Source organism: Microtus pennsylvanicus, chromosome 6, assembly GCF_037038515.1.
Source record: "Microtus pennsylvanicus isolate mMicPen1 chromosome 6, mMicPen1.hap1, whole genome shotgun sequence".
Lineage (NCBI taxonomy): Eukaryota > Metazoa > Chordata > Mammalia > Rodentia > Cricetidae > Microtus > Microtus pennsylvanicus.
The window spans coordinates 83,307,409-83,328,644 of NC_134584.1; the positions used below are offsets into that span (position 1 = coordinate 83,307,409).

Consider the following 21,236-nt stretch of genomic DNA (forward strand, 5'->3'; position numbering starts at 1 on the left):
TATTTTATTGATAACAGTATTTGAATAGATTGTGTGGAGGTGGTAGAGTGTGGAAGCTGGTCCTAGTTGGGGGAAGTAGGTGACTGAGGGAATGTCTTGGACAGATCATTTGGTCCCTTCTATTATTTTATGCTCTCTGCCTCCAGACTACCATGATGAGAAAAGCTCCAATCTTCTACTCATTTCTGAACTGCTTCACCACAGGCCGAGAAACACTACAGCCATCCAACCATGGACTTTAGCCTAAACTGTGAGCCAAAGTCAATTTTTACTTTTTCCCTCCACTGTTTCTCACAGTAACAAAACAATAAAAGCTATAGCACGCTCTTACAGAGTACATACCCCAGGCTGACCAGAACATATAAAATCATCTCCGTGTTGGTGCAGAACACAGCTTTCTAGGTGAACAGCACTCAGCATATGCCTGACGTTTCATGGTATGCCAAGAAGTCATTTCTAGGATGCAGACTCTCTCTGCCTTTGGATGTGCTGTGTGAACAATGGTGGAGACTTTACCATCTTCTAGTACATTCTCATGCATGCTATACCACACTCCCACTGAATTACTAAAACAATAATAGTTCGTATCACACTGAAGCTGGGGAATTCTTGATGAAATTTGGATCCTCCCAAACTTTCACAGAACTATGAAGTAGACGGGAAGTCAAGAAACATGAATGCAAATCTTGGTTCAGACTTCCACTGGCTTCATGACCTTAGACTTCTTTGTAATAAGGAAATTATAGTGGAGGTGATTCTAATTCAGCGTCTAAGTGCCATTATGAGGTCACAGTTGGCTATCACAGCATGTATTCAATCCAGCTATGTTTTTTTTTTTCTTCAGAATATCAGCTTTAACAGCCCGGGAATTTGGTCTTATCACCATAATTTTCCTGAAGAGAAAATACCCAGATTGCAAATGCAGTCTAGATTTGCACAATGAGGTAAAGTTTGGGTTTAACGAGATGTTCTAGGGCACCCACACACACACACAATTAACTACCACAAATATGTGAGCATTATACCAGTTTGCCCACACTAACTTCAGTTCTAAGATAGATGCAGCTTGACCTACTAACCCAGAATTATGATGGTTGGCTTGCAATTCCACACAGATTGACTGCATATAAAAAGGTGGTTATTAGCAGACTTTGAGTTTTCTGTTTTACGTCTTAGAATGAAGTGTCTTACACCATCTCTGCTATGAATGGAACGCGCTGCCCTGCTATGAACACAGTCTACGATTCGCGAACAGCTTCCTTAAGGATCCGAACCAGACACTGGTGCAGAGTGATCCTTCTAAGAGCCCAGTTGCCACCCTCCCTCCCTGTGCTTCCTCCCCTGCGCATGCCCAAGCCACGACTCGCTCATTTTTGTTCCGCTCAGCACACCGTAAGCGTTCTGTCTCAGGGTTCTGTTCTCATTGTCGTCGGCGCTCTTTTTAAGGGCGAACTGATGTTCTACTCATCACGTTCCAGGAATATTTTTCACATTTCTGCATTAAATTCAACATTTGCTATATTTTTTATGCACAGAGTTCTCCAATTTTGAAGACTACATTCATTCTTGCTCTCCTTGTCGCTTGACATTAGGGTTTTTTTTGTTTGGTTGGTTTTGTTTGGTTTGGTTTTTCATTCCTAAGAAAATCAAGGTAGGTTTTCTTAATCTGAGTCATCTATTCAGCCCTCAAGTAAACCACAATTTGTTGTGGAGAAGGTGTCCCTGTTGTGGGGGGCTGTATGATTTGTTTCACTAATGTATTATATTAGCCAATGATAATCCACTATTGAAAATGTCCTATTTTTAGACCTCTCTGGTAAACTTCCTGAACTCTCTAACAAATTTTAGTAATCTATTGTCTCGTGTGGCTTTCATTTATAAATTATGAAATTTTAATAAATTCTTCTTTACATTTTTGTAATTGCTACCAGTGGGGATCACTAGCAAATAACATTCTCCATATTAAGAATGCAGAATCTAAAGTGAGACCCGAGTTCAAATCCCATTTCTACCACTTTCTCACAGAGAGCACTCAGTGGAACGAGTCATAGTGCTTCAGTGTATGAATATGAAATTAGCCCCCATGAGTTGGAAGAATTGATTACATTAAGATCGTTGGCACTGTGGAGGAGAAAGAAATGTGTAGAAATATTACCGAATGAAGCTAAGAGTGAAAGATTCGCAACCCAGTCTTGGAGGTTTATGGAAATATTCCCCTAGGAAGTTTAAAGACCACTGGCTCAGGTTTGTGTCAGGAGGAAGAACCGGCCATATGCCAGGAGGAGGCGCTATTAGATGAAATGGCGCATGCCACACGAGTCCTGATTGCTGGCCAGGAAAGGAAACAGTGTGTATAAAGTCATTCACTCCACACACGGGCTACTCAACTCTAGACATACAACTATTTACTCTTTCATTAGATGATATGTCCCTGGAGAGCCCCGTGGTAACTCTGTCTCTCGTATACGCTGGCAGAGAACCATGCCCAAAGAAAGTGGTCGGCACACAGAAATATGTATAGCAGAACTTCTGCCCTGCGGAGAGTCTTCCAGAATTGAAATCCTGGCTTAGAAGACCTATTTGGTAAATAACAGTGGCTGCAGATAAGAAAGGCCAAGGTTAATAAGGTGAATACGTCCATGCCAAGTCAAACAAGACATTTTCAGCAAAGCCATGTCTCAAGTTTCTTCTCGTGCAACCACTGGGACATTGCTCTGTAAGGGTAGCGTCTAAAACCATGAGACACCGATTTTTAAATCTGATCATTGAATAGAAATAGAAGTGGCATAACAATACTAAGACCCTATGTTTGATCTTTTTATTCTTGGGGAAAGAGGCACTAGATAATTCTTATAACAAAAATATATCTAGATTTTTAAACTTCTCTCATCCTCTTATGCCAAATTGCTTCCAAAATACCTGGCAACTAGAGTTAAGAAAACAAAAGGACTCTTGTTTGAATGAATTTAGAGATTAGAGTGTGTCATATTTCCCTTTCCTTTCATTTATGAAAGTGTTTTCTTTGAAACTGCAAAATTATCCACTCTGAAATAAAATAAGAAAACACGAGTGAAATATTAAACAGCCCTGAGTTGGTTCTGCTGTTTCTTCACTTCTAAAATATTCACATTTCTAATAATGAATTCAAATATTCTATATGTATCCTCTTTCAGATTAGGTGCCTAGAAAATTTCAGTTCACTTCTTGACCCTGGAAATAAGGAGTACACTGGGAAGAATTCTCAATATCCATGTGATCTGATTAGGTGTCTAGTCAAATATAGCTGAGCACATTTTCTCAGATACTCAGCAACGAGGAGTGACTTAAAGGCAACAAAAATGGCATTTGAAAAGCCCTACTAGTGTGCAGGCAAGGTGGCAGGTGTAAAAGGAATCACTGTTTCCCAGCCTCAACCTTCCAACCCTATCATCACGGTCCTGATCATCCTGTGTACCTGAGAAGAGGAGCTACATAAATATGTTTCCATTCAATTAAGAATCATCTGAAGTTTTTTTCCATGCATTCAGTTCTGAAGCAAAAAAAATCAACAAATAAATAATATGCATTAATAAATCAATCTCCTTGACTTAGCCATTCTTTCATTTCCAAGTGTGTGTGTGTGTGTGTGTGTGTGTGTGTGTGTGTGTGTGTGTGATGTTTGTATCTGTGTACTTGTTTTATTGGTTGTTTGGTTGTTTGGTTGTTTGGTTGTTTGGTTGGTTGTCTGGCTTTTGAAGACAAGATATTATCAATGTAGTCCAGGCTGGTCTTGAACTCAGTATCCTTCTTCCTCCACCTACCAAGTGTTAAAATTGCTTGGTAAGATTGCAAAGGTAGAATGTAAACAAATTCCCAGGAGCAAGGCAGGAAATTGAGTTAAAATTTGATTTTTGCATGGAAAACTTTATCTAGAAAATAACTCTTTCAAGCTACACATGTAAGAATCTCTATAGGTAGATAGAAGGAGCTTCAGAAGACATCAGGCAGAGCAAGCTTGGCAGGCAAGCAAGAGTATGTGAAACTTCACCTTCATTCTTGAAGACCTTGGAACTGACCACGGCTATCCTGAAGACCATCTCTGAGCACTGCTTCTCCCCGTGTAACCAACTCTGTGACAGCCATTGTGTATGTGACCTGTGTCTTCTGTATATCTCTCTGCCTCCTGGAGAACCGTCTCACAACTGGCCACGGCTGATCATTTTCTCCTTGCTAATTTACAGGCTACATTCTAGGCTATCCACTCTCCATGTCAGGACTCCCAGTGACTAACACTTTCAACCACATGCCCCAGTTTTACCACTGTCTGGAGATTCCCAGATCAGTTTCTCCTTTTCTGGTTTTAGGTGGAGTCCCTAGCACCTTTTATTTTCCTAGCTCTTAGGATGACTATCTTAACACCCCCAACTCTTCTCTCATGTGCCCCATTGACTCAAAACTTGCCAAGTGCTTAAAATACAGCCTACACATTCTAGGCTCTCAACAATACTGGTGACTGAAAAAAACAATAGATAATGTCAGCAATTATATTCTCTCTGAAAATAACTCTTCTTTTTTTCTCCCAGTAGTGTTTTGTTTGTTTCCTTGGCTGTTTGATTGGTTGGTTGAATGTGTGGTTGGTTGCTTGGGTTTTGGAAACAAAGGCCTTATAATATATCCCAGGCTGGCCTTGAACTCAACATCTTCCTGTGTTTGTCAACTGAGGACTGGAATTGTAAGGTATAGGCAACCACGCCTAGCCTTTCCTATATTTAACAGTTTTTTTGTCCTTGGTAGCAATATATTTATCCATCCATCCATCATTCATTCATTCATGCATTCAAGTTTCTACTAGAAACTACCATTATCTAGAACCAACAAATGGCAAGGCTTTGTCAAAGAAGAAAATCACAAAAATACATGCTGCCTTGCATTTTATTTTGCAGCACAAGAGAACTGTTCACAACTCATTAAATAATTCTTATATCCAAGTCCAGAGTTCCTTTTTATGAACACAAATACAGCTCTGAAAACTGAGTAGTACCTTACACATCAGTTAATAAAACATGAACAGATATGTATCTACTTTTTTATAAATTGCTTTTGAATTGACATCTGAATAAGTTCACTTTTGAATTGGTATCTGAGTAAGTTTTCTTGTTGCCACTTGCACCACAAGACACCCTCTAATTTTGAACACCTGGAAACTAGCCCTGTGTTTGCAATCCCCACCAGCCCTCTAAGCCTGAGAAGTATTACCCACGGGACTATGTCAGACTGCAACAGCAGTGCAGAGAAGAGAAGCAGGCACTGCTGCTGGGCATGCAGTTTGAAGACTATCAATCACAAAAGACATCTATGTAAATGAGGTACTTGAGTCAAACCCCAAAAGACCTTAAGGAGAGTTGTCATATCTCAGATAAGAGAATTCATGGGAAAAAAAGTAGCCCCAAGTTCAAAGGTTCTTAGGCAAGAACGTGGCATTAGCGTTGATAAGTAGAAAAGGTGTCTGTGATAGTAAATCACTGAGCCCAGAAGAACAGATGCGACAAGGACACCAGTTGTTGTAATTGAACTTGGATTTTATTGGAGTTAGAGGAGGGTTTGGAAAACAACAACAGTATGGTCCAAGTAGCTTCTTTACAATACCACCCTTTGTGGAATTTAATTTTCAGAAGTAGGTAGCATAAAGCAATGGCTTCCAGCCTCTGGCTATGCATGTCGGGCAACTTGTCGAAACTGATGTTCTGTCCTCTAATCTTGAGTAGAGTATGGCCTTACAAGTACTTTTCCCCAGCAGAATGATACAAGCGTGGCAGTTAGAATTGAATTCCCAGTCCTTACGTGTTGACAGTTTCTACTTCCTGTCTTACAGAAGCTGAGTGTTGTGTAAGTGGGTATGGGCTCCCACCCCTTACCAAGAAGATGTCTGCAATTGACATCCACTTACAAAGGAAAAAATTAATCTTCTCCAATGGTATGTTTACCACATTTAATAGGTCACATACCCAGCAATAGATGACCAACACAAAATGAACTGGGGGGTATTTTTGTAGACTTTTTTTCATATTACTTTATTTGGGCATTTTTGATCTTAGTGGTCTTTTACTTGTATAGTATGGCTTCCAATGTTGGGTTTTTATGGACCGTGTGTGTGTGTCTGTGTGTGTGTTTCTTGTGTTTGGTGGGCTTTTTTTCTGTCTGTTTTCTTTGTAAGGAAAGAAAGAAAAAAAGAAAGGGATGGAGTTATATGAGAGGGAGGTGGAATGGATCTGGGAGAAGCCAAGGGAAGGGAAACCAGGAAAAGAATATATTTTACAAAAAAAAAATATTTTTTCAACTAAAAACAACAACAAAAGCAAGTCTGACAATCCTGAACTCCTCCTGTTGTCAGGTCATTCCACTTAGCCGGGGGGAAAAGCCTTGTGGGGGATGACTAAGCCAACCAAGCAACAGATACTATGCTCCACACAGACGGCCCTATGTCCACCAGGGTCTTGAATCAGAATGGACAGACATTTACTGTGAGCATGCTAGTACTGAAGTAGAGAACACCATCACTATAGTCCCTTGTACAGATCTTTAGCCCCCCCAAAAACTTTTTTTAATTTTATGATAACAAGTTTAAGGTATCAATTTACATGGGGATTGATGATACTGAAATTGATAGATCAGGCAGTAGACAGTTGAGAAAAGGTAAAGACACTCTCAGTAAAGACTAGTAAGGTGGTGATGTCATGTTCCTGGAGTCTAAAGAAAGGACAAATCATTCTACATTATATTGCAGAATGTTATTGGTAGCACTGTGGCCTGGAATACTGTTGAAGAAAAAAAATGGACTTCTGAAAATGACAACTGGCTGAATTTCAAAGCTAACACTAAATATGGGACCAGAAAAATGGGCGAGTTTCACTTGGGCTGTGGGGCCATGGTTGCAATCACAGCATTGGAGAGGCAGAGCAGGGGTATCACAAACCAAGACCAGTCTATCTACACAGCAAGTTCCAAGGCAGCATAGACTACATGACACTCTATCTCAAAAACAAAGTACTTGCCTAGTTAGAAACAAAACTGATTTTCCTCCTTGCTTGTCTAGACATCAACAAATTATCAAAGGAACACATGGTCTTGGGGCAAAGTTCATATCTGAGGTCCATTAGAACCAGGTACTCTCAGGTTAAAGACAAATCGCTTGTGTACGTGAACCTCTCATTAACACCTGAGAAAGTTGTAAGGTCACGTCTTATAGCTCTTGCCAGTCACTCTAAGAGACTCCAAAACACCCATGGGCTCCTACAATATTCTGACTCATAGAATAGTAAAGAGCAGCCACTCTCGGGCACTGTGCTAGTGTTTCTTCTTAGTGGAATGGACCTCAATAAAACTCAAAGAAAGCCCCGAAGTTTTAAAGATTTTTAAACTTAAAAACAAAAATAGAACACCATCAACTACATATAAGAATATACAGGAATTAACTGGGGACCTCGGCTTGGGCACCTGGGAGCCACTCTAGGTTCAAATCTCTTGCCAACCCTAAGGTGGCTCCCTTAACTAAGAATTGTGCTTCCGAGCTCCCCTATCCAACCTTCCTTTATCCCAATCCTCCTTTTTCCCCAAGTTCCCCCCTTCCTCCCCTTCTCCCTTTTCTCTCCCCATCTCCCCTTACCCCCATCCCACCCCACCTCCAAGATCTCAATTTTCTCCCCGGCAATTTTGTCTACTTCCCATAGCCAAGAGGATAACTATATGTTTTTCCTTTGGTTCACCTTCTTACTTAGCTTCTTTAGGATCACCAATTGTAGGCTCCGTGTCCCTTATTTATGGCTAGAAACCAATTATGAGTGAGTACATCCCATATTCATCTTTTTGGGTCTGGGTTACCTCACTCAGGATAGTGTTTTCTATTTCCATCCACAGTAGAGGCGGTAGAGTGACGGCGTCAGCTTCAGCAACAGCTGAGCGCCAGGCAAGCCAGGCTGCTGAAATGGAAACACAGCTGTGAGGTTGACAACAGAAAAAAAAGGCAGCTGAATAGATCAAAAGAGCAGCCGAAGAAGGCAGGAAGGGGGCTGACAGAGGTAGCAAGGACAGGGAGCTGAAGAAACATAAGGGCCTAAACAACCACTGCAGGCCCTGATTATTGGAGTCATTGGATAGAAACGCCGAGCCTTTAGGTCAATACTTTCAGACATCTCAGGCTGGCGAGTGTGACGCAGAGTTCTGTGAAGGGCTGAGAGATCCAGATACATAGGCCTCTACAGGAATTTAGGAAGCCAGCTCCTGTTCAGGTGTCAGAAATCACCATGTTCTAGACCAGTAGAAGAGCCGTATCACTGACAAGGATGAGTCCTACTACCCTGGCCTATACAAGAGGGATTACACTAATAAAGCTAAGAGTCAAGCCTGAAAACAATGAAAGGACTGATTAGTAACAATCGCAGCCCCCGATTCCTGTGTGTGTCCCATATGGGTGCTGAAATACACACAACATTGATGAGAAGGCTTTTGTAGCAACTTGAAGCTTTTGTTTACATTCTTCCATGGTCACTAAAAACACATTATATACAACACTCTATCAACTTACTCAAAAGTCATGATTATATTGTGTTAACCATGTCATGATTATATATGTTAAAATGTCAAAAAAAAAAGAATATACAGGTAGTCTAACTTTAAAAGGAGGGAGTAGAAACCTTAATTGAGAGTATGAGCTATTTCTTAGGGAAAGGAGAGAAAAGGTCCAGGGAGCCAAATAGCCAAAGAGTGGAGATAAAAGGCCAAGAGGACCAATCTCTGGTGTTTACCACTCTAGTGGGAGCCTTGAACCTGTGAGAACAAGGCCTTAATATGAGGCGGCCTAAAGTCTCATGCAATGGCCAACTTTATTCAGGGCATCAGACAATTTATACTCTGAGGGTTAAAGAGAGTCACCTGAGTAAAACATTCAAAGACAAGGACAAGCTACACGCGGCAACACGTGATTTCCATACAGTTATATGAATAACAACAGCTGAAGCAAACTCACCCCTATCTGCTCAGCCTTGGAGCAGCGCATAGGTAGATTCCAAGAATAATTCTGTGTTCTCGAGGAACTGAGATTACAAGTCTAACTTTCTTGTTACGATTTTCACACAAGCACTCAGAATTTCCTTCACAGAACTCCGTTCTTGGACTGTGTTCTGACTCTCTGGGAACAAATTTGAGCTTTTATTAGGCACACTTTCTGCTTTGAGAGCAGAGAGAAGTAAGGAACTAGGCCTGGCTGGGTTGAGAATTTCTATGGACTAGTGGTTATCCCAGCCTTTCTTTGTCTTATTTTTAAATGGCACCATCTCTTGTTTTTATCCTGTTGTTATTTGTCTTCTTTACATCATGTCACTGTATGTTGGGGGCAGAAGAAAGGTCAAAGATCTCAGCACCCAGGGAACAAACAGCATGAGAAAAATACGTAATCATAATTTAAAGATCTAATTTAGAATCTTCAAGGCTGAACTACAAACAATGATATAATAAGCCATAGGCAGGAGGTGGCAAAGAATGTCAAAGTCCATCATTACTATCATTTAGCTATTGAATGCCATCCAAAGGCATGGCTAAGTAATCTGGTGGCAAAGTCAATGTGAGCATAAGCAAAACAGAAATTAAAAATAACTCATACTGATTTACTCATTGGTTACTTACAGAACTTACATGGGATTGTCACCAAACATCACAGGAAAGTATTCTGGGACAGGTAGATTATGGAGTAAAGTTGAGAATCCAATGTGCTAAACGTCTAATCAGGGACGATGTACAGACTTTGAATATGAGTCTGGAGTTCATGCTGTAGGTCATGACTAGAGGCATAAATTTATGAATCATCAGCCCATGAGAGCATTAAAATCAGTGCGTCAGGATGAGATCACCAGGACAGGAAGCACAAGTAGAGATCAGGTTTAAGGGCCCAACTCTCAGACTTTGCTGTATTTTCACGTTGAGAAATAAACAACTAGTTAAAGAGTGAAATGGTGGCTAGTACGGTAAAGATAGAGACTGGGTAGGGAGGAAAACTAAGAACTAGCCTGTGGAGTCAACTACACCTAGTTTATTTGACTCTTTAACAAGACAAGTACACTTTCAGGGGAGAAGTGGCCATGTGCTGTGTAGCAGTCTCCTCCCAGATCCCAAACCTTCTATCTTCCTTAAGGCAAGCTCCTTAAGAAAAAAAGTAAACAATTCAAAATCACTCCAGGAAGTCCCAGGGACTCACCAGACTCACTAGGCACCTCCCTCCCAGAATAAACAATCAGGACTGCTGAGAGACAATCTTAGAAAAGTCAAGCTACTTAACGTACTAGACCAACTGCCTAGAAGAAGCAGGCTCAGATAAACTTAGTCACCTGGAAAGGGTGCTCTCCACCCCTTTGAGCTGCCAGCGGGCTGGCAGATTTTGTGAGCTGTCCACCCATGCTGAAGTGAGCTTTGGTGATGCAGCTGTCTTTGAGTAGTTCTTGCGTCTATAAAAAACCCTCACCCATATTTCTGTAAGTAACCCCAATTTTTAAAAAGTGGGACTTTGGGGTATACTTAGTTTGGTCAGTTATGGGCTTCTAATGTGTGTGTGTGTGTGTGTGTGTGTGTGTGTGTGTGTGTGTGTGTGTTATGTCTCCACATGGAAAAGTCTTCTCACACAACAGCATAAAATTTAATTGATTTGTTTTAAAAGAGTCTAAGATAGGGAAATTTTTTCTATGTGTTGGGATAAAAACTAGATATAGTGGAAAGAAATATAGCAAAAGACTTTAGGATAATTTTTTCTTAATAGAAGAAATCAGGACATAGGTGATAGGGAAGGTTCACTAGAAAGAAAGAAGGCAGGAAAAGAGGGAGCGAAGCAGTTACTAGAGTTATGTCCTTGAATGACAACAGACAAGAGACTGCACACTTGAATTAACTACTTGAATTTCCAGAAATTTCCTTAGGTCTAATTTGTCTTTTCCGTCATTAATTCTACCCCCAAATGATATCGATCTTATCAAACCTTAGTTGACCATTTTCCCCATATGGCTTCTGTCTCTGACTTCCTCTACAGCCTTGTTCAGCTGTCAAATTCTTGAATGATGTGGTTGACTCTTACTGAAGTTAATACAAATCAACCCTATGGCCTGGCTATGCATAAAGACTCCACTGTCCCAAGTGTGTGTGTGTGTACATGTGTGTGTACAAGCCTGAATGTGCACATGTACATGGATATCAGAGATGAGCATGAGATGTCTTCCTCCATCACTTTCCCCCTTGCTTTTGAAACAGCGTCTCTCACTGAAGCCAGCACGTGGAATAACAAGTACATGGAAAAGCAGAACCAGCATGGCAGGAGCTGGGTCTAGAAGATACGATAAGGAACCATAGCTTACCCAAGCCTCCAGACACTCAGTTCCAAATCACCAGGAGATCCTCCATAGCAATCAAGCTAGGATCTCCAGTGCTCCCACTCTCCCTGGTTGTCCAGAAGCTTGAGGAGGGGTGAAGATAAGGCTGAACTTGATCAGAGCTCTCCTGCCTACCCTAGGACTTGTGCCTAGGGGAGGGAGGCACAAGGTACCAAAGGAACTAAAAAGCCAAACCCACAAAGACCACACCTACTGCACCCAGAGGAGCTTTCAATCGATGAGCCTGAGTTCTCCCTTCCCTCTTCCCTTTTCACGATTACCCGTCCCCTCTTTTGCAAAGAAAAACACACTCCTTCCGCTCAGAATCTCCTCCAAGGCGCCACAGACAGGAGAAATGTTCATATAGGAGACGCCTTCAGTCAAAGCCTTGACATTAGTATTTTGTCCACTGCTTTGATACATATTTCCAATATGGTCTTAGTTTATAACTAGTTCCTACTTATCAAAAGTACAAGAGTTATTTGAGTTATGCACTAAAAATATTAAAAATGATCCAAAACAGTAGTCTTGAATAATAAAATGTATTAATGATAATATTTAATTTTAATTTTCTTGTGGAGAATTAAGAATAAAAGTTGGAAACAGTATGGTTAGAGAAAGGTTAGTCCAATTGTTGAGTGTTTGCTTTACAGGCCTGATAACCCGAGTCTGATCACCAGAACACGCATTTCAAAAGAGTGAGGCACGTTCCCTGAGATTGCAATCTGACCAATGCTGGGGAGGCAGAAGCAGGCAGATTTCTATAACTTACTAGCCAACCAGTCCATCCCGGCGAATGAGTTCCAAGCCTATGAGAAATTCTGTCTCAAGAGAAAATCGATGATGGATACCTGAGGAATGATCCCCCCCCAAAACACACCACACACACAGACACACACAATAACACACACACACTCCTATACCCAACATAAACAGAAAACAAAATCGGGAAAACATACGTTTAACTATGAAGGTTTTCCACAAAGGGAAAAATTCCTTGATCACCTCAGAACTTGGTCATGAGGTCCCAACGGCGGCTTCGTTTTGTACATTTCAGGCGGAAAGCACAGGAGTAAAGTGTCTACCAAGAACTATGACTCAATGTTATTGGACACCAGGGACTTCTCAGGGCCTCTTTCTGTGTCACAACAATGAATACAGCTCCCTTCCCCCACCAACCCCAGACTCATCCCTTCCCCCAGCCCCACCCTTGATCATTTTCAGTTTCTATTTCTTCATTTGACACAATAATTTCTATCATCCTCCTAACGTGTTCTGCAACCCCTGAAGACGTAGAGGAAACGAGCATTTGGAGAGAGCACACATATCTACACTGTGGCTATGGACCTCCACCCTGCAGTAGGCTAGAGTACTTCAAACCCATGCATCTCAACACTGGCCCCACTCTGGGGAATGTGTCCAGACACAACCGAAGTGGCCCAATGAACTCCACCTTCCGAATTCTGACCCCAGCACTGAATACCTGACTTCTAATCAGCTTTTATTATCATTCTGTGTGTATGCATGATGGAGACCAGAGGCACAGGCGCCCTGGTATATCACGGAGTGGGCTCTCTTTCCGCTTTTACGCAGTTTCATGGTTTGAACTCAGGTCACCAGGCTTACGTAGCCAGCTCCTTTACTCGACAAGTCACCTTGCTGGCCCAAAATAACACTTTAGAAAGAGATAACATTGTTTGATACAAAGCAAAACAATCACTCAAATGATGGCCAATGCCTGCTTCCTGGCATCAACACGTGTTTTTATATCTCACTGCACTGAACACAAAGAGCCTGACACCCACAAAAACAGCAGTGATAGAGTCAGTCTTAAGTTCAGCAGTGTCTCCCTAGCTGATCCTACTCCACAGGGACAATGTCTCCCTAGCTGGATCCTAAGTAGACTAATGTCTCCCTAGATGTCCCTACCTGGATCATAATTAGACCAATGTCTTGCTAGCTGGATCCTAAGTAGACAAATCTCTCTCTTGCTGATCCTACTTCACAAAGATGGGTCTTCCTTGCTGGATCCTAAGTAAACCAATGTCTCTCTAGCTAGATCCTAAGTAGACCAATGTCTCTCTAACTGATCCTACTCCACACAGATGGTGTCTCCCTAGCTGGATACTAAGTAGACCAACATCTTACTAGCTGGATCCTAAGCAGACCAATTTCTCCCTAGCTGGATCCTAAGTAGACCAATGTCTCTCTAACTGATCCTACTCCACAGGGATGGTGTCTCCCTAGCTGGATCCTAGGTAGATCAGCATTTCCCTAGCTGGATCCTAAGTAAACCAATGTCTCCCTAGCTCGATCCTAAGTAGACCAATGTCTCTCTAACTGATCCTACTCCACAGGGATGGTGTCTCCCTAGCTGGATCCTAAGTAGACCAATGCCTGGCTAGCTGGATCCTACTCCACATGGAAGGACATGGAAGCACCACCTTTTGTTCTTTTCCTTTTTGTACAGTAGGAACAAACATTATACGCATTAGAATTCAATGAAGCTGTGCCTACGGCATGCCAACATGGTGCCCGAGACACCAGAGCCTTCCTGTTAGTAACTTTCGGGCTCACATTCGCTTCCTTCTGAACACATTGTTAACAATTCTTACTTCAGTATCTCAATCACGATTTCTAGACCATCCTTGCTTTTCCATCCAATATAACCCAAATACAATTTAAAATAGTCCTTCTATCGGCTGATAACTGCTAACACACAAACACATATTCAAACCTGTAAAATATATAAATACATGCATATGTAATTTTGATATTAGTTAAATGAAACACAATATAAAATAATTATTAGTTAATTGCCTTCCACTTTCTCCCAAAACCCACTCATTTTCTCTCAACACTTCTACAGAACGTTCCCTCACACTAACACTGAGTTGCAGCCATCCCCTGCTGTTGCCAGAGCTGCACAGAGGCTCAGAAGACCTAATGTTGAGGCTAAGAGAAGAGGGAACCGGACTCTTTGCCAACCCCACCACATTAGACTTTCTAAAGAAGCCATCTCAAAGAGCAGCCACTCAAGCTCAGTCATGATGCAGCGGGAGAATCTTCTGCTCCCGTCTCTCCTTGAGTCCTACCTTCCTACCTGGATAGATAAAACGACAAGCAGAGGGATTGAGATATAGAAACCAATCCAGGTTTGCCCATTATGAGCCATTATTTAAAAACTGATACACACTAGCAGATAGTTTCATTCAGGGACCATAAATTTTTTTCCAAGGGATCAAACACATATAGAAATTATTTGATTATGATCTTTCAATATATAATTAATAGTATCAGCTGCAGAAGTAACTTGAAACCAAAACTAACATCATAACATTGGTCCAAATAAAGTGGTAATTGTCACTATCAAACTGTGGGAAATGGTTCAATGGGAATAATTCATTTTTTTTATCAGCATTGCAATCTTAGGTCTGTCTGGATCAAAAGAGGTCAACCCTCCCAAGCCCTGTTTCCTTGCATAAATTATTGGAGTTAGTTTACAGAGTGATTACTAAATGCACAATTATTTATATTTCCTGGGTGCTTCATGTGACACTTTCTAAGCAAGTGTATACTTAGAACAATATTTAGAGCTTAGAGTTTAACTCATTGGCGGTTACGCATGTTACTACCCGATTCAGGTTATGGACTGAAGACTATATTTCCTGTATGGTCAGTAGCCAGCGTTCAGAAGAATGGTTGACAAAATGCAAGAGCAGAGAAACCTAGGAGACACCAGACAGAGGTCTAAAGTCTAAAACGTTTTAAAAGGCTAGGATCGGACGGCCTTCAATAGAGCTGATTAGCGTCACAAACATTTCCCTCCGGAAAATCTACATCTGCAGAGTTCCTTTTCAGCCTTCCTGAGATTGCTGAGGGGCAGCACACCTTAGCTGAAGTGCTTGCCAAGGTCAAAATTCTTCAGTCTCCAAATTCTGTTTCAATAACCTTAAGCCATTTTTTTAATCTTCAAAATTAGTTTATAAAAATATGTCACTGACAAATTTTATATCATGCAATACAGATATTGACATTTCCTATCATTGAAACAAGATTTAAACAAAAAAGCCCCGTAGCATTTTTCCTCTAACCCACCAGAACCAGCTGCCCATCACACTGTAAAGCTGTACCCAGCAATAACATCCAAACTATGAAAGGCTGTCAGAAACCTGAGCTAGGGAAAACCTACCCCCTATCATGTTCCAAAACAGATCACAAGGCAAGAGGTCCCATGGGAGTCCAACTGCAAACTCCCAGAAGAAAAAAGAGAGAAGCATAAAACACTTAGAACGCGCCTGAAGCACTTTCTGATGCTCCGGCATTAAGTAAAATTCCTGATTTTTAGTTTTTTCACGCTAAAAGCCTCAAAAGACTATTGCTTTGTCTCTCGTCCTTTATTTTCTATTGGCATTCCTTCTGGAGTAGCTTCCCCTCTTTATGAAGCCCACTCAGGTTTCTTCAGGAAATCCTCTAAATTATTCAATGCTAATAAGGATCTAACTTGCAGCCTCTACACAGAAAGATGGCTAATCTTATTTATCTGGCTATTTACCAAATCAAAACAGAGAACCCAGCAAGTACAATCAGACCTCCCCTGCTACAGACAAAGATGAGGGTGGGTGATAGGCACTGGCAGAGACCTGCCGCCAAGGAGAAGATCAGAAATCAGTTTAAGTCACCAGTAGAAGCAGCTGGAGGCAGACACTTGCTTCCACTCCCACTCTGACGACTCTGTGAAGAGTCTGGAACCTGCATTGTTTACATTGTATACATGTTCCCTTGTCCTGGGAAGTCAGCACAACCTTAACAACACAGGAGTTATAGAAATTCTTTTGACCTTCGTATTCCTGCAGAGTTGCAGCCTCAAAATCACTTGAAAAAGATAGCCAGGTTTTCATCTAACGCCCCCATGAGTACGGATTCGATTTCAGGACAATTTTCCAGCATTGCTTCCCTTCCGTATGGCATTACAAACAGACAGCTATGGTGATAAGCTTTAGGTGATTCGAGCTAAGTTGTGGCTAATACAGACCCAGACCTATGGCCATCCCTGCTCATTTATTTCCCTTAGAAGACGCATCTTCATCAAGGAAGAGGTAAGTTTTGAAAATGGAAAGAAAGAGAGAGAAAGAGTCCAGAGCACGCATCCATTCACCAGGGCCAGCAGAAGTTTGGAAGGGGAATGTGGAAAGGAGAGAAGCGCTGGTACCTTTCCTGACCTCTCTGAGCTCCTCGGGTAGATGGGGAACTCAGCCTTCCAAGCAGCAGGATCCTGTCTTCGTCCAACTCTGCAGCTGGGCGGGGGCAGACAGACGCGCGTTGCTCCCCCTGGGCCTGCCCTGGCAAGGTCCCTGCAGCGCGGAGTGAGGTACACCACAAGCTGCAGGGCGCAGCGGGCTGGTGAGACTCGCAGGAGGACCGGCAAGCTGCCCTACTCTGCAAGGGGAAATTGTAGAGGAGAACCCCGGAGAAGAATGGCTGGACAGAAGGGAAAACACTCTGCATATAGTGCCACTGAGTACTGAAGTCTCGGTCAAGAGGGCGGGGCGCCTTAGCCCGCAGCTGGTGGGAAGAAGGGTGCCTGAGCAGAGCCAGAGCTGGGAGGGGCCCCGGGCGTAGGCTTTCAGGAAAACTTCCATTGTTGATCCACCACCACCATCACCACCGCCTCCCATTCTGTACCTCCATCGAGTTCTGGCTGCAGGGTGCAAGGCGGCAGCCAGTGTGAGCAATCAAGGTACGAGGGGCGAATCAGCTGGGGTTTCCCCGGTTTCCCAGTGCGCTTTCCAGCTGGGGAGTCCCAACCCCAGCTAAAAGAAAAGTGAAAGAAAAAGATCCCAAGCTGAGTCGGAGATCAACATCCTGGAGGAGCCTCCGCGAGGGGCACTCGTTCCCGGGCCACCGCACCAGGTGCCCACATGATTCTGCCACTGCCAGGCCCCCAGGGCACAGAACCTGAAGGGCGACTGAGAACAGAGAGCATTCCCCGCCCCCTGGGCAGTTGGCCACAGCCTCTGTGTGTCCTGGAACGCCTTGGCCTTCTGTGAAGTCTCAAGGAGCTGGCGTGAGTTCACAGGTTATGGGCACCCACAGCAACTGGTCTTGGAGGAAGGCTGGAAGCCTTGGAGGGCGGCTGGAAGGCTTTCCCCAGAAAAACCCTGAGAACTGTACTCAGCCCCGCACCGGGAGGATTGGGTCTGGAATGGGCGGGCCTCCAGAACAACCCTTGACCGGCTGCAGAGTCAGGAAAAGGGAAGTTTCTGAACTCTTCTGACTAGAAGCTATCTGGGGGACTTTTTGGACAGGAGAGTAACCTTCCACTAAATGGACCCATCTTGGATTACTCTTCCAGCCTGATTTGTTGTTGAATGTAAAACATTGCACTTGTCTTTAACAAGGCATGGTTACAGCAGCATTCTTACTCTGGAAATTAGGAATGGTTGTATTAATGGGGAGTCAACTACCCGTCCATAGCAGACTGCAGGAGAGCCTGGATTCTCAGCTTTGCAGGCTCCTCCAAGCATATGAATCACTGAAAAGCCCCAGTGGCTTAGGTTTTCCAAAACTTTTAAGAAAGCCAGGAGAGATGACGAGACCCCCAGGCAATTAGTTGAAAATGCAACTATGTTCTCTTTGTTTTGTTTTGTTTTGTTTTTAAATGGTAAAACTAAAATATTCGAATAATTAAATATTGCCTTGCACGGCATTACTCATAAAATCATTTTTATGAGGAGCTTTCTTTCACAAGCTTATCTTGTGTCACTTGGCGTTTACAGCTGAAACGGTAACTAACAGACGTTTTGGTAACAATCACGCCAACCTTGAGTGTAATCATCAAAAGTGAAACCACGTATTTTTACAACCATTCAAAAATGTTACTACCATTATAAATCGCATTTGAAGAAATGGGAGAATCTAACTGGAGAAATGACCCAGTGTGGTTGAGAATGCTTGGTGCTCTGGCAAAGGACTGACGCTCCATTCCCAGGACCCTCCTGAGCCCGTCCACAATCACCTGTAACTCCTGCTCCAGAGGATCCAACAGCTCTGGCCTCCTGAGGTACCTGCGCTTGACCTGTGCGCACAGAGGAGGAGGGGGGAGAGGGAGGCAGGGAAGATAAATACATTTATTAAAAAATCAAACTGGAGGAATCATATTTTGAATGTAGCATTATAACGAGTTTTCTTGAACAATGCTGTTGAGTTTCCAGCCCTATCACTTTTTTCCCACGGTAAGCTGAAGCTCCGCTTTGCCAAATGAGCATGCGCTGAGAACGGCCTGAAGCTGGACTGATGTCCATCCCAGGGCTGTAACCGCAGCGAGCACTCAGCATGAGTTACCTAGAGGTGACCCAGTAGGTAGCTCCCCCAAGCCTCAGCTTGGTCCACTCGCTACTGAGCTGTGTGTATTCTTGCAGTGGTGATTCTTCTCACACCTCCCTTGACCGCTTCATGCTTCCGTGTGCTCTGCAGCTGGTAGAGGACTCAATGCCTGGACCATAGCCAGTGCCTCCTAGCCCGGCCAGATGTTGCTGCCACCGGAAGACACAATAGATCCCAAAGTGTCCTCTTCTGTTGGTGTGCTCCACGGGGGCAGCTGCTTTCAGTCAGACTTACACCAGTCCTGCGATCCAGGCCATGCTGACTGTCCCCAGGACTGACCAGGCATGTCTGCCTGACAAGACACTTTTCACGGCGGCAGCCGCCACCATGTGTTCTCAACTAATGAAGAATTTCCATAACACTTCATGAAACCAGCGAGCACTTCATCTAAAATGTGATCTCAGTCTATAAAAACAGTAAAACCAGACGAAAACTACTAACTCCATACATATATGGAGATGTCTACGGATATGGGTACTCCACGGATGTCATATGGAGATGTCTATGGATACGGGTACTCCATGGATGTCATATGGAGATGTCTACGGATACGGGTACTCCATGGATGTCATATGGAGATGTCTACGGATATGGGTACTCCACGGATGTCATATGGAGATGTCTACGGATATGGGTACTCCATGGATGTCATATGGAGATGTCTACGGATATGGGTACTCCACGGATGTCATATGGAGATGTCTACGGATACGGGTACTCCACGGATGTCATATGGAGATGTCTATGGATACGGGTACTCCACGGATGTCATATGGAGATGTCTATGGATACGGGTACTCCATGGATGTCATATGGAGATGTCTACGGATATGGGTACTCGATGGATGTACGCAGTGGGTTCTGGAAAAGGTGCTGGATGACATAGGATGTGTTTATGCAGATCCATGGTAAAAATAACACCAATGACAGTAAAGTCAAATGGAGCATTAGAGCCAGAGGGCACACTGTGTCCTTCTAGTGCCTCTCAAATACGCAGGGCAAATTTGCTTTCTTAATTACAGATAAGAAGGAAGTTTTTAATTACTCACAAGTGCCTGCAGTCCAATGGCATTCGCTTCGCGGCATAATTTGCTTTTGTTGCGTTCTACTCCAACAGAAAGTTTTAATATATGCAGCTTGTATTTTCACTTGCCACAGGCTGTTTGGCAAGATATCGAAAATTACTCACTCCAGTGAGCAAATAAATTCCACCACATAAGTGAAAAGAAAAGACCAAGGCTGATGAAACAGTCTTAGCATCGCCTTAGGAGAGCTTTGGCCATTAAGACGTGGAAAGGACTGAGAGCCAACAAGCTGAAGCAGGCAGAGCCGGCCGGAGCAGCGATTTTCAGAGGATGAACAGAGAAGTCAGAGTTTAGAAAGCTAAATAAAATGTCTGGCTGTTCTCTGAAGATTAACTTTGCCATCTTTAAAATAAGTTGCTAGATGAGTGTGGTGGCTTGTGTCCATCGGCCAGTGCTTAGGATTCTGAGCCACGAGTTCGGTGCTTACCTGGCCTACAGTATGAGACGCTGCCTCGAAAAAAAAAAAGAAAGAAAGAAAGAAAAGAAATGGACTTAATAATTATTATTTCAATAGATTTTTGAGTAAAAGAAGAAGTTAAATATTAGCTCATATGATTTAATGAATCAGCCCATAGCAGATTCATTTATCCTTTATATTATTTATAGTCCCATAAGGGTTAGTTAGTTACAGGGGTGGAATGCGTTGGTCTTTGGAAAGAGGCCTATCCTAACTCAAGTTTCCTTGATATTATGTCAAAAATGTGCAAGCCTGAAAGATGCAGTGGCCCTTCCCCTGTCCTTCCTCCCTTCTCCTTCCTCTCTCCCTCCTCCACCCCTCCTTCTTCCTTCCTCCCTCCCTCCTTCACTCCTCCCCTCTCTCCCTCTTTACCTCCCCCACAGTAAGGAAGCTCATTTGCTTGTCAAGATGGGCTCATTTTTCAATCATCTTGAGAACGCTGGGAAATTGAGCTGTGCCAGCTATTGCTTCTGGACACCTTTCACAGTGTTTCTGGTCCCACTATATTTTAAATTTTTTTTTTTAGTTTCATTTCACACACCAACGGGGTACATATATTATAAAATTTTATGCACACATACAAATAAGCAGGGGCATTAGCACATGTGTGCTCCTAAGCAACATTCAGAGGTATATTAGAGATTATCATCTTGTTTTACCAATGTTACATTGGGGTAGAGGGTGATTCTGTATTTGTTTCTCTCTTACTGTTTTGTTCATTTTTCTTCTGTTTTGATTTTCTTTTTCATGCACCTCCCGTTGCATGGCAGTTGACTGATGAGGTCGTGAACTTAAAATATTTAGCCTGAGAACGGACCTCTACGTTCTGCTTCTTCTGCACTGATAACCGCATGCGTCTGCTTCTGAAACACAGGCTGGAGATGAAATAATCCGGGACCTCACAGGCATGCTCTCTCAAGGAGT

General features: G+C 42.8%; 1 protein-coding gene across 13 annotated transcripts in view; it reads right to left on the reverse strand.

The window, feature by feature from the left end:
- The window catches only part of Il15 (interleukin 15), an 84,335-nt gene extending 64,031 nt beyond the window's left edge, over positions 1-20,304 (reverse strand). For 5 of the 13 annotated variants that reach the window (XM_075976584.1, XM_075976579.1, XM_075976571.1 and 2 more), the window contains exon 1: positions 16,597-16,683. The gene's annotated coding sequence lies outside the window, so the exon portion shown is untranslated. Of the gene's footprint in view, positions 1-16,596; positions 16,711-17,069 lie in introns of those variants that run through there. The other 8 variants (XM_075976583.1, XM_075976572.1, XM_075976575.1 and 5 more) reach the window with 7 other exon arrangements.
- Positions 20,305-21,236: the final 932 nt, after the last annotated feature.